The following is a 12,500-nucleotide window of genomic DNA, read 5'->3' on the forward strand; positions in this document are numbered from 1 at the left end:
CGAAGGAGAGGAGACTGAGAGGGGGGTAATCGGCTGGGTTGGATTTGTCCTGTTTCTCGTGTACAGGACACCACCTGGGCAATTTCCACATTGCCGGGTAGATGCCAGTGTTGTAGCTGCACTGGAACAGCTTGGCTAGGGGTGCGGCACGTTCTGGAGCACAGGTCTCCAGTACTGTTGCCGGGATATTGTCAGGCCCACAGCCTTCCGTATCCAGAGCCTACAGCCGCTTCCTGACATCACGCGGAGTGAATCGCTGAAGACGGACATCTGAGATGCTGGGGCCCTCCGGAGGAGACCGAGACGGATCATCCACTCGGCACTTCTGGCCGAAGATTGTTGCAAACGCCTCAGGTCGTGTCTTTGCCCAGATGTGCTGGGCTCCTCCATCATTGGGGACGGGGATATTTGTGGAGCCTCCCCCTCCAGTGAGTTGTTTAGTTGTCCACCACCATTCCCGGCTGGATGTGGCCGGACGGCAGGGCTTGGATCTGATGGATTAATTGTAGAATCGCTTCGCTCTGTCTGTTACTTGCTGCTTATCCTGTTTGGCACGAGGAGTCCCGTGTTGTAGCCTCACCAGGTGGACACCTCCATTTTCCAGGCTGCCTGATGTTGCTCCCGGCTCTCCTCGCTCTTCACTGAACCAGGGTTGACCCCCTGGCTGGGCGGTAATGGGGGAGTGTGGGATAGGCTGGGCCGTGAGGTTACACATCGAGGTTGAATACAATTCTGCTGCTGCTGCTGGAGGCCCACAGCGCCTCCTGGAGGCCCAGTCTGGAGTTGCTAGACCTGTTCGAAGTCCCATTGAGCTCGGTGGTAACGCCACACAGCACGATGGAGGGAATCCTCAATGTGAAGACGCGACTTTGTCTGCACAAGGACTGTGCGGTGGTCACTGCTACCGATACCGTCAGGGACAGAGGCATCTGCAGCAGGCAGGTTGGGGAGGATGAGGTCAAGTATGTTTTCCCCTCTTGTTGGTTCCCTCACCCCCTGCTGCAGTCCCAGTCTGGCAGCTACGTCCTTTAGGACCCGGCCAGCTCGGTCTGTGGTGGTACCGAGCCAGTCTTGGTGACGGAGATTGATGAGGAGACAGTGATAGTAGTAGAGGCTGGAGGAGGTTACAGAGATAGGGAGGGTTGTAGGGGCTGGAGGAGGTTACAGAGATAGGGAGGGTTGTAGGGCCTGGAGGAGGTTACAGAGATAGGGAGGGGTGTAGGGGCTGGAGGAGGTTACAGAGATAGGGAGGGTTGAAGGGGCTGGAGGAGGTTACAGAGATAGGGAGGGTTGTAGGGTCTGGAGGAGGTTACAGAGATAGGGAGGGTTGTAGGGGCTGGAGGAGGTTACAGAGATAGGGAGGGTTGTAGGGGCTGGAGGAGGTTACAGAGATAGGGAGGGTTGTAGGGCCTGGAGGAGGTTACAGAGATAGGGAGGGGTGTAGGGGCTGGAGGAGGTTACAGAGATAGGGAGGGTTGTAGGGGGCTGGAAGAGGTTAGAGAGAAAGGGAGGGTGTGTAGGGGCTGGAGGTGGTTACAGAGATAGGGAGGGGTGTAGAGGCTGGAGGAGGTTACAGAGATAGGGAGGGTTGTAGGGGCTGGAGGAGGTTACAGAGATAGGGAGGGTTGTAGGGCCTGGAGGAGGTTACAGAGATAGGGAGGGGTGTAGGGGCTGGAGGAGGTTACAGAGATAGGGAGGGTTGTAGGGGCTGGAGGAGGTTACAGAGATAGGGAGGGTTGTAGGGCCTGGAGGAGGTTACAGAGATAGGGAGGGGTGTAGGGGCTGGAGGAGGTTACAGAGATAGGGAGGGTTGTAGGGGCTGGAGGAGGTTACAGAGATAGGGAGGGTTGTAGGGCCTGGAGGAGGTTACAGAGATAGGGAGGGGTGTAGGGGCTGGAGGAGGTTACAGAGATAGGGAGGGTTGTAGGGGCTGGAGGAGGATACAGAGATAGGGAGGGTTGTAGGGGCTGGAGGAGGTTACAGAGATAGGGAGGGTTGTAGGGCCTGGAGGAGGTTACAGAGATAGGGAGGGGTGTAGGGGCTGGAGGAGGTTACAGAGAGAGGGAGGGTTGTAGGGGGCTCGAAGAGGTTAGAGAGAAAGGGAGGGTGTGTAGGGGCTGGAGGTGGTTACAGAGATAGGGAGGGGTGTAGAGGCTGGAGGAGGTTACAGAGATAGGGAGGGTTGTAGGGGCTGGAGGAGGTTACAGAGATAGGGAGGGTTGTAGGGCCTGGAGGAGGTTACAGAGATAGGGAGGGGTGTAGGGGCTGGAGGAGGTTACAGAGATAGGGAGGGTTGTAGGGGCTGGAGGAGGTTACAGAGATAGGGAGGGTTGTAGGGGCTGGAGGAGGTTACAGAGATAGGGAGGGTTGTAGGGCCTGGAGGAGGTTACAGAGATAGGGAGGGTTGTAGGGACTGGAGGAGGTTACAGAGATAGGGAGGGGTGTAGGGGCTGGAGGAGGTTACAGAGATAGGGAGGGTTGTAGGGGCTGGAGGAGGTTACAGAGATAGGGAGGGGTGTAGGGGGCTGGAGGAGGTTACAGAGATAGGGAGGGTTGTAGGGGCTGGAGCAGGTTACAGAGAGAGGGAGGGTTGTAGGGGCTGGAGGAGGTTACAGAGATAGGGAGGGGTGTAGGGGCTGGAGGAGGTTACAGAGATAGGGAGGGGTGTAGGGGACTGGAGGAGGTTACAGAGATAGGGAGGGTTGTAGGGGCTGGAGGAGGTTACAGAGAGAGGGAGGGTTGTAGGGGCTGGAGGAGGTTACAGAGATAGGGAGGGGTGTAGGGGACTGGAGGAGGTTACAGAGATAGGGAGGGTTGTAGGGGCTGGAGGAGGTTACCGAGATAGGGAGGGTTGTAGGGGCTGGAGGAGGTTACAGAGATTGGGAGGGTTGTAGGGGCTGGAGGAGGTTACAGAGATAGGAAGGGTTGTAGGGGCTGGAGGAGGTTACAGAGATAGGGAGGGTTGTTGGGGCTGGAGGAGGTTACAGAGAGAGGGAGGGTTGTAGGGGCTGGAGGAGGTTACAGAGATAGGGAGGGGTGTAGGGGCTGGAGGAGGTTACAGAGATAGGGAGGGGTGTAGGGGACTGGAGGAGGTTACAGAGATAGGGAGGGTTGTAGGGGCTGGAGGAGGTTACAGAGAGAGGGAGGGTTGTAGGGGCTGGAGGAGGTTACAGAGATAGGGAGGGGTGTAGGGGACTGGAGGAGGTTACAGAGATAGGGAGGGTTGTAGGGACTGGAGGATGTTACAGTGATAGGAAGGGTTGTACGGACTGGAGGAGGTTACAGAGATAGGTAGGGTTGAAGAGGCTGGAGGAGGTTACAGAGATAAGGAGGGTTGTAGGGGTTGGAGGAGGTTACAGAGACAGGGAGGGTTGTAGGTGCTGGAGGAGGTTACAGAGATAGGGAGGGTTGTAAGGGCTGGAGGAGGTTACAGAGATAGGGAGGGTTGTAGGGACTGGAGGAGGTTACAGTCATAGGGAGGGTTGTAGGGACTGGAGGATGTTACAGAGATAGGGAGGATTGTAGGGACTGGAGGAGGTTACAGAGATAGGTAGAGTTGAAGAGGCTGGAGGAGGTTACAGAGATAAGGAGGGTTGTAGGGGTTGGAGGAGGTTACAGAGACAGGGAGGGTTGTAGGGGCTGGAGGAGGTTACAGAGATAGGGAGGGTTGTAAGGGCTGGAGGAGGTTACAGAGACAGGGAGGGTTGTAGGGGCTGGAGGAGGTTACAGAGATCGGCAGGGTTATAGGGTCTGGAGGAGGTTACAGAGATAGGGAGGGGTGTAGGTGGCTGGAGGAAGTTACAGAGATCGGGAGGGGTGTAGCAGCTGGAGGAGGTTACAGAGATAGGGAGGGGTGTAGGGGCTGGAGGAGGTTACAGAGATAGGGAGGGCTGTAGGGGCTGGAGGAGGTTACAGAGATAGGGGGGAGTGTAGGAGCTGGAGGAGGTTACAGAGATAGGGAGGGGTGTAGGGGCTGGAGGAGGTTACAGAGATAGGGAGGGTTATAGGGGCTGGAGGAGGTTACAGAGATAGGGGTGGGTGTAGGAGCTGGAGGAGGTTACAGAGATTGGGAGGAGTGTAGGAGCTGGAGGAGGTTACAGAGATAGGGAGGGGTGCAGGGGCTGGAGGTGGTTACAGAGATAGGGAGGGGTGTAGGGGCTGGAGGAGGTTACAGAGATAGGGAGTGGTGTAGGGGCTGGAGGAGGTTACAGAGATAGGGAGGGTTGTAGCGGCTGGAGGAGGTTACAGAGATAGGGAGGGGTATTGGGGCTGGAGGAGGTTACAGAGATAGGGAGGGTTGTAGCGGCTGGAGGAGGTTACAGAGATAGGGAGGGGAGTAGGTGCTGGAGGAGGTTACAGAGATAGGGAGGGGTGTAGGGGCTGGAGGAGGTTACAGAGATAGGGAGGGTTGTAGCGGCTGGAGGAGGTTACAGAGATAGGGAGGGGTAATGGGGCTGGAGGAGGTTACAGAGATAGGGAGAGCTGTAGGGGGCTGGAGGTGGTTGCAGAGATAAGGGAGGGGTGTAGAGGCTGGAGGAGGATACAGAGATAGGGAGGGGTGTAGGGTCTGAAGGAGGTTACAGAGATAGGGAGGGTTGTAGGGGCTGGAGGAGGTTACAGAGATAGGGAGGGTTATAGGGGCTGGAGGAGGTTACAGAGATAGGGGGGGTGTAGGAGCTGGAGGAGGTTACAGAGATAGGGAGGGGTGTAGGAGCTGGAGGAGGTTACAGAGATAGGGAGGGGTGCAGGGACTGGAGGAGGTTACAGACATAGAGAGGATTGTAGGGGCTGGAGGAGGTTACAGAGATAGGGAGGGTTGTAGGGGCTGGAGTAGTTTACAGAGATAGGGTGGGTTGTAGGGACTGGAGGAGGTTACAGAGATAGGGAGGGTTGTAGGGGCTGGAGGAGGTTACAGAGATAGGGAGGGTTGTAGGGGCTGGGGGAGGTTACAGAGATAGGGAGGGGGTGTAGGGACTGGAGGAGGTTACAGAGATAGGGAGGGTTGTCGGGGCTGGAGGAGGTTACAGAGATAGGGAGGGTTGTAGGGGCTGGAGGAGGTTACAGAGATAGGGAGGGGTGTAGGGGCTGGAGGACGTTACAGAGAGAGGGAGGGTTGTAGGGACTGGAGGAGATTACAGAGATAGGGAGGGTTGTAGGGACTGGAGGATGTTACAGAGATAGGGAGGATTGTAGGGGCTGGAGGAGGTTACAGAGATAGGGAGGGTTGTAGGGACTGGAGGATGTTACAGAGATAGGGAGGATTGTAGGGGCTGGAGGAGGTTACAGAGATAGGGAGGGTTGTAGTGGGCTGGATGAGGTTACAGAGATAGGGAGGGGAGTAGGTGCTGGAGGAGGTTACAGAGATAGGGAGGGTTGTAGGGGCTGGAGGAGGTTACAAAGATAGGGGGGGGGGGTATTGGGGCTGGAGGAGGTTACAGAGATAGGGAGAGCTGTAGGGGGCTGGAGGTGGTTGCAGAGATAGGGAGGGTTGTAGGTGCTGGAGGATGTTACAAAGATAGAGAGGGGTGTAGGAGCTGGAGGAGGTTACAGAGATAGGGAGGGGTGTAGGGGCTGGAGGAGGTTACAGAGATAGGGGGGCTGTAGGGGCTGGAGGAGGTTACAGAGATAGGGAGGGGTGTAGGAGCTGGAGGAGGTTACAGAGATAGGGAGGGGTGTAGGGGACTGGAGGAGGTTACATAGATAGGGAGGGTTGTAGGGGCTGGAGGAGGTTACAGAGATGGGGAGGGTAGTAGCGACTGGAGGAGGTTACAGAGATAGGGAGGGGTGTAGGGGCTGGAGAAGGTTACAGAGATAGGGAGGGTTGTAGGGGCTGGAGGAGGTTACAGAGATAGGGAGGGTAGTAGCGACTGGAGGAGGTTACAGAGATAGGGAGGGGTGTAGGAGCTGGAGCAGGTTACAGAGAAAGGGAGGGGTGTAGGGGGTGGAGGAGGTTAAAGAGATAGGGAGGGTTGTAGGGGCTGGAGGAGGTTACAGAGATAGGGAGGGTTGTAGGGGCTGGAGGAGGTTACAGAGATAGGGAGTGTTATAGGGGCTGGAGGAGGTTACAGAGATAGGGGGGGTGTAGGAGCTGGAGGAGGTTACAGAGATAGGGAGGGGTGTAGGAGCTGGAGGAGGTTACAGAGATAGGGAGGGGTGCAGGGACTGGAGGAGGTTACAGACATAGAGAGGATTGTAGGGGCTGGAGGAGGTTACAGAGATAGGGAGGATTGTAGGGGCTGGAGTAGTTTACAGAGATAGGGTGGGTTGTAGGGACTGGATGAGGTTACAGAGATAGGGAGGGTTGTAGGGGCTGGAGGAGGTTACAGAGATAGGGAGGGTTGTAGGGGCTGGAGAAGGTTACAGAGATAAGGAGGGTTGTAGGGGCTGGAGGACGTTACAGAGATAGGGAGGGGTGTAGGGACTGGAGGAGGTTACAGAGATGGGGGCGGTGTAGGAGCTGGAGGAGGTTACAGAGATAGGGAGGGGTGTAGGCACTGGAGGAGGTTACAGAGACAGGGAGGATTGTCAGGGCTGGAGGAGGTTACAGAGATAGGGAGGGTTGTAGGGACTGGAGGAGGTTAGAGAGATAAGGAGGGTTGTAGGGGCTGGAGGACGTTACAGGGTTAGGGAGGGTTGTAGGGACTTGAGGAGGTTACAGACATAGGGAGGGTTGTAGGGGCTGGGGGAGGTTACAGAGAGAGGGAGGGTTGTAGGGACTGGAGGAGATTACAGAGATAGGGAGGGTTGTAGGGACTGGAGGATGTTACAGAGATAGGGAGGATTGTAGGGGCTGGAGGAGGTTACAGAGATAGGGAGGGGTGTAGGGGCTGGAGGAGGTGACAGAGAGAGGGAGGGATGGAGGGGCTGGAGGAGGTTACAGAGAAAAGGAGGGTTGTAGGGGGCTGGAGGAGGTTACAGAGATAGGGAGGGGAATAGGTGTTGGAGGAGGTTACAGAGATAGGGAGGGTTGTAGGGGCTGGAGGAGGTTACAGAGATAGGGAGGGTTGTATCGGCTGGAGGAGGTGACAGAGATAGGGGGGGGTATTGGAGCTGGAGGAGGTTACAGAGATAGGGAGGGTTGTAGCGACTGGAGGAGGTTACAGAGATCGGGAGGGGTGTGGGAGCTGGAGCAGGTTACAGAGAAAGGGAGGGGTGTAGGGGCTGGAGGAGGTTAACGAGATAGGGAGCGTTGTAGGGGCTGGAGGAGATTACAGAGACAGGGAGGGGTGTAGGTGCTGGAGAAGGTTACAGAGATAGGGAGGGGTGTAGGGGCTGCAGGAGGTTACAGAGATAGGGAGTGTTGTAGGGGCTGGAGGAGGTTACAGAGATAGAGAGGGCTGTAGGGGCTGGAGGAGGTTACAGAGATAGGGAGGATTGTAGGGGCTGAAGGAGGTTACAGAGATAGGGAGGGCTGTAGGGGCTGGAGAAGGTGACAGAGATAGGGAGGGGTGTAGGGGCTGGAGGAGGTTACAGAGATAGGGAGGGGTGTAGGGGATGGAGGAGGTTACAGAGAGAGGGAGGGGTGTAGGGGCCGGAGGAGGTTACAGAGATAGGGAGGGTTGTACAGGCTGGAGGAGGTTACAGAGATAGGGAGGGTTGTAGGGTCTGGAGGAGGTTACAGAGATAGGGAGGGTTATAGGGGCTGGAGGAGGTTACAGAGATAGGGAGGGGTGTAGGGGCAGGAGCAGGTTACAGAGATAGGGAGGGTTGTAGGGACTGGAGGAGGTTACAGAGATAGGGAGGGTTGTAGGGGCTGGAGGAGGTTACAGAGATAGGGAGGGTTGTAGGGGCTGGAGGAGGTTACAGAGATAGGGAATGTTATAGGGGCTTGTGGAGGTTACAGAGATAGGGAGGGGTGTAGGTGGCTGGAGGAGGTTACAGAGATAGGGAGGGGTGTAGGAGCTGGAGGAGGTTACAGAGATAGGGAGGGGTGTAGGGGCTGGAGGAGGTTACAGAGATAAGGAGGGGTGTAGGGGCTGGATGAGTTTACAGAGATAGGGAGGGTTGAAGGGGCTGGAGGATGTTACAGAGATAGGGAGGGGTGTAGGGGCAGGAGGAGGTTACAGAGATAGTGGGGTGTGTAGGAGCTGGAGGAGGTTATGGAGATAGGGAGGGTTATAGGGGCTGGAGGAGGTTACAGAGATAGGGGGGTGTAGGAGCTGGAGGAGGTTACAGAGACAGGGAGGGGTGTAGGAGCTGGAGGAGGTTTCAGAGATAGGGAGGGGTGCAGGGAGTGGAGGAGGTTACAGACATAGAGAGGGTTGGAGGGGCTGGAGGAGGTTCCAGAGATAGGGAGGGTTGTAGGGGCTGGAGGAGGTTACAGAGATAGGGAGGGTTGTAGAGACTGGAGGAGGTTACAGATATAAGGAGGGTTGTACGGGCTGGAGGGAGTTACAGAGATAGGGAGGGTTGTAGGGACTGGGGGAGGTTACAGAGATAGGGAGGGTTGTAGGGGCTGGAGGAGGATACAGGGATAGGGAGGGTTATAGGGGCTGGAGTAGTTTACAGAGATAGGGTGGTTTGTAGGGACTGGACGAGGTTACAGAGATAGGGAGGGGTGTAGGAGCTGGAGGAGGTTACAGAGATAGGGAGGGGTGCAGGGACTGGAGGAGGTTACAGACATAGAGAGGGTTGTAGGGACTGGAGGAGGTTCCATAGATAGGGAGGGTTGTAGGGGCTGGAGGAGGTTACAGGGATAGGGAGGGTTGAAGGGGCTGGAGTAGTTTACAAAGATAGGGTGGTTTGTAGAGACTGGAGGAGGTTACAGCTATAGGGAGGGTTGTACGGGCTGGAGGAGGTTACAGAGATAGGGAGGGTTGTAGGGGCTGGAGGAGGTTACAGGGATAGGGAGGGTAGTAGGGGCTGGAATAGTTTACAGAGATAGGGTGGGCTGTAGGGACTGGAGGAGGTTACAGCGAAAAGGAGGGTTGTAGGGGCTGGAGGAGGTTACAGAGAGAGGGAGGGTTGGAGGGGCTGGACGAGGTTACAGAGATAGGGAATGTTATAGGGGCTGGTGGAGGTTACAGAGATAGGGAGGGGTGTAGGTGGCTGGAGGAGGTTACAGAGATAGGGAGGGGTGTAGGAGCTGGAGGAGGTTACAGAGATAGGGAGGGGTGTAGGGGCTTGAGGAGGTTACAGAGATAGGGAGGGTTATAGGGGCTGGAGGAGGTTACAGAGATAGGGGGGGTGTAGGAGCTGGAGGAGGTTACAGAGATAGGGAGGGGTGTAGGAGCTGGAGGAGGTTACAGAGATAGGGAGGGGTGCAGGGACTGGAGGAGGTTACAGACATAGAGAGGGTTGTAGGGGCTGGAGGAGGTTCCAGAGATAGGGAGGGTTGTAGGGGCTGGAGGAGGTTACAGAGATAGGGAGGGTTATAGGGGCTGGAGGAGGTTACAGAGATAGGGGGGGTGTAGGAGCTGGAGGAGTTTACAGAGATAGGGAGGGGTGTAGGAGCTGGAGGAGGTTACAGAGATAGGGAGGGGTGCAGGGACTGGAGGAGGTTACAGACATAGAGAGGGTTGTAGGGGCTGGAGGAGGTTACAGAGATAGGTAGGGTTGTAGGGGCTGGAGGTGGTTACAGAGATAGGGAGGGTTGTCGAGACTGGAGGAGGTTACAGATATAAGGAGGGTTGTACGGGCTGGAGGGAGTTACAGAGATAGGGAGGGTTGTAGGGGCTGGAGGAGGTTACAGGGATAGGGAGGGTTGTAGGGGCTGGAGTAGTTTACAGAGATAGGGTGGGTTGTAGGGACTGGAGGAGGTTACAGAGATAGGGAGGGGTGTAGGAGCTGGAGGAGGTTACAGAGATAGGGAGGGGTGCAGGGACTGGAGGAGGTTACACACATAGAGAGGGTTGTAGGGGCTGTAGGAGGTTACAGAGATAGGGAGGGTTGTAGGGGCTGGAGGTGGTTACAGAGATAGGGAGGGTTGTAGAGACTGGAGGAGGTTACAGCTAGAGGGAGGGTTGTACGGGCTGGAGGAGGTTACAGAGATAGGGAGGGTTGTAGGGGCTGGAGGAGGTTACAGGGATAGGGAGGGTTGTAGGGGCTGGAATAGTTTACAGAGATAGGGAGGGTTGTAGGGACTCGAGGAGGTTACAGAGATAACGAGGTTTGTAGGGGCTGGAGGAGGTTACAGAGAAAGGGAGGGTTGTAGGGGCTGGAGGAGGTTACAGAGATAGGGAGGGTTGTAGAGGCTGGAGGAGGTTACAGAGATAGGGAGGGTTGTAGGGGCTGGAGGAGGTTACAGAGATAGGGAGGGTTGGAGGGGCTGGAGGAGGTTACTGAGATAGGGAGGTTTGTAGGGGCTGGAGGAGGTTACAGGGATAGGGAGGGTTGTAGGGGCTGGAATAGTTTACAGAGATAGGGAGGGTTGTAGGGACTCGAGGAGGTTACAGAGATAACGAGGTTTGTAGGGGCTGGAGGAGGTTACAGAGATAGGGAGGGTTGTAGGGGCTGGAGGAGGTTACAGAGATAGGGAGGGTTGTAGAGGCTGGAGGAGGTTACAGAGATAGGGAGGGGTATCGGGGTTGGAGGAGGTTACAGAGATAGGGAGGGGTGTAGGGGCTGGAGGAGGTTACAGAGATAGGGAGGGTTTTGGGGCTGGAGGAGGTTACAGAGATAGGGAGGGGTGTAGGGGCTGGAGGAGGTTACAGAGATAGGGAGAGCTGTAGGGGGCTGGAGGTGGTTGCAGAGATAGGGAGGGTTGTAGGGACTGGAGGAGGTTACAGAGATGGGGATGGTTGTAGGGGCTGGAGGAGGTTACAGAGATAGGGAGGGTTGTAGGTGCTGGAGGAAGTTACAGAGATAGGGAAGGTTATAGGGGCTGGAGGAGGTTACAGAGATAGGGAGGGGTGTAGGAGCTGGAGGAGGTTGCAGAGATAGGGAGGGTTGTAGGGGCTGGAGGAGGTTACAGAGATAGGGAGGGGTGTAGGGGCTGCAGGAGGTTACAGAGATAGGGAGGGTTGTAGGGGCTGGAGGAGGTTATAGAGATAGGGAGGGGTGTAGGGGCTGGAGGTTCCAGAGATAGGGAGGGGTGTAGGGGCTGGAGGATATTACAGAGATAGGGAGGGGTGTAGGTGGCTGGAGGAGGTTACAGAGATAGGGAGGGGTGTAGGAGCTGGAGGAGGTTACAGAAATAGGAAGGGTTGTAGGGCCTGGATGAGGTTACAGAGATAGGGAGGGTTGTAGGGGCTGGAGGAGGATTCAGAGATAGGGAGGGTTGTAGGGACTGGAGGAGGTTACAGAGATAGGGAGGGTTGTAGGGGCTGGAGGATGTTACAGAGATAGGGAGGTGTGTCGGGGCTGGAGGAGGTTACAGAGATAGGGAGGGTTGTAGGGCCTGGAGGAGGTTACAGAGATAGGGAAGGGTGTAGGGCCTGGAGGAGGTTACAGAGATAGGGAGGGGTACACTGTCAGAGGGTCAGTACTGAGGGAGAGCTGCACTGTCAGAGGGTCAGTACCGAGGGAGTGCCGCAATGTCAGAGGGTCAGTACTGAGGGAGTGCCGCACTGTCAGAGGGTCAGTACTGAGGGAGTGCTGCACTGTCACATGGTCAGTACTGAGAGAGTGCTGCACTGTCAGAGGGTCAGTACTGAGGGAGTGCCGCACTGTCAGAGGGTCAGTACTGAGGGAGTGCTGCACTGTCAGAGGGTCAGTACTGAGGGAGTGCTGCACTGTCAGAGGGTCAGTACTGAGGGAGTGTCGCACTGTCAGAGGGTCAGTACTGAGGAAGTGCCGCACTGTCAGAGGGTCAGTACTGAGGGAGTGCCGCACTGTCAGAGGGTCAGTACTGAGGGAGTGCTGCACTGTCAGAGGGTCAGTACTGAGGGAGTGCCGCACTGTCAGAGTGTCAGTACTGAGGGAGCGCCGCACTGTCAGAGGGTCAGTACTGAGGGAGTGCTCACTGTCAGAGGGTCAGTACTGAGGGAGTGCCGCACTGTCAGAGGGTCAGTACTGAGGGAGTGCCGCACTGTCAGAGGGTCAGTACTGAGGGAGTGCTCACTGTCAGAGGGTCAGTACTGAGGGAGTGCTGCACTGTCAGAGGGTCAGTACTGAGGGAGTGCCGCACTGTCAGAGGGTCAGTACTGAGGGAGTGCCGCACTGTCAGAGGATCAGTACTGAGGGAGTGCAGCACTGTCAGAGGGTCAGTACTGAGGGAGAGCTGCACTGTCAGAGGGTCAGTACTGAGGGAGTGCCGCACTGTCAGAGGGTCAGTACTGAGGGAGTGCCGCACTGTCAGAGGGTCAGTACTGAGGGAGTGCCGCACTGTCAGAGGGTCAGTACTGAGGGAGTGCCGCACTGTCAGAGGGTCAGTACTGAGGGAGTGCCGCACTGTCAGAGGGTCAGTACTGAGGGAGTGCCGCACTGTCAGAGGGTCAGTACTGAGGGAGTGCCGCACTGTCAGAGGGTCAGTACTGAGGGCGTGCCGCACTGTCAGAGGGTCAGTACTGAGAGAGTGCTGCACTGACAGAGGGTCAGTACTGAGGGAGTGCCGCACTGTC

The 12,500-nt window shown here is 56.5% G+C and overlaps 1 protein-coding gene across 1 annotated transcript in view; it reads left to right on the plus strand.

Annotated features, from left to right (window-relative positions):
* LOC140411279 (TBC1 domain family member 10A-like) overlaps window positions 1-12,500 on the plus strand; it is an 86,393-nt gene that overhangs the window by 3,847 nt on the left and 70,046 nt on the right.

This window comes from Scyliorhinus torazame, chromosome 4 (genome assembly GCF_047496885.1).
Source record: "Scyliorhinus torazame isolate Kashiwa2021f chromosome 4, sScyTor2.1, whole genome shotgun sequence".
Classification (NCBI taxonomy): domain Eukaryota; kingdom Metazoa; phylum Chordata; class Chondrichthyes; order Carcharhiniformes; family Scyliorhinidae; genus Scyliorhinus; species Scyliorhinus torazame.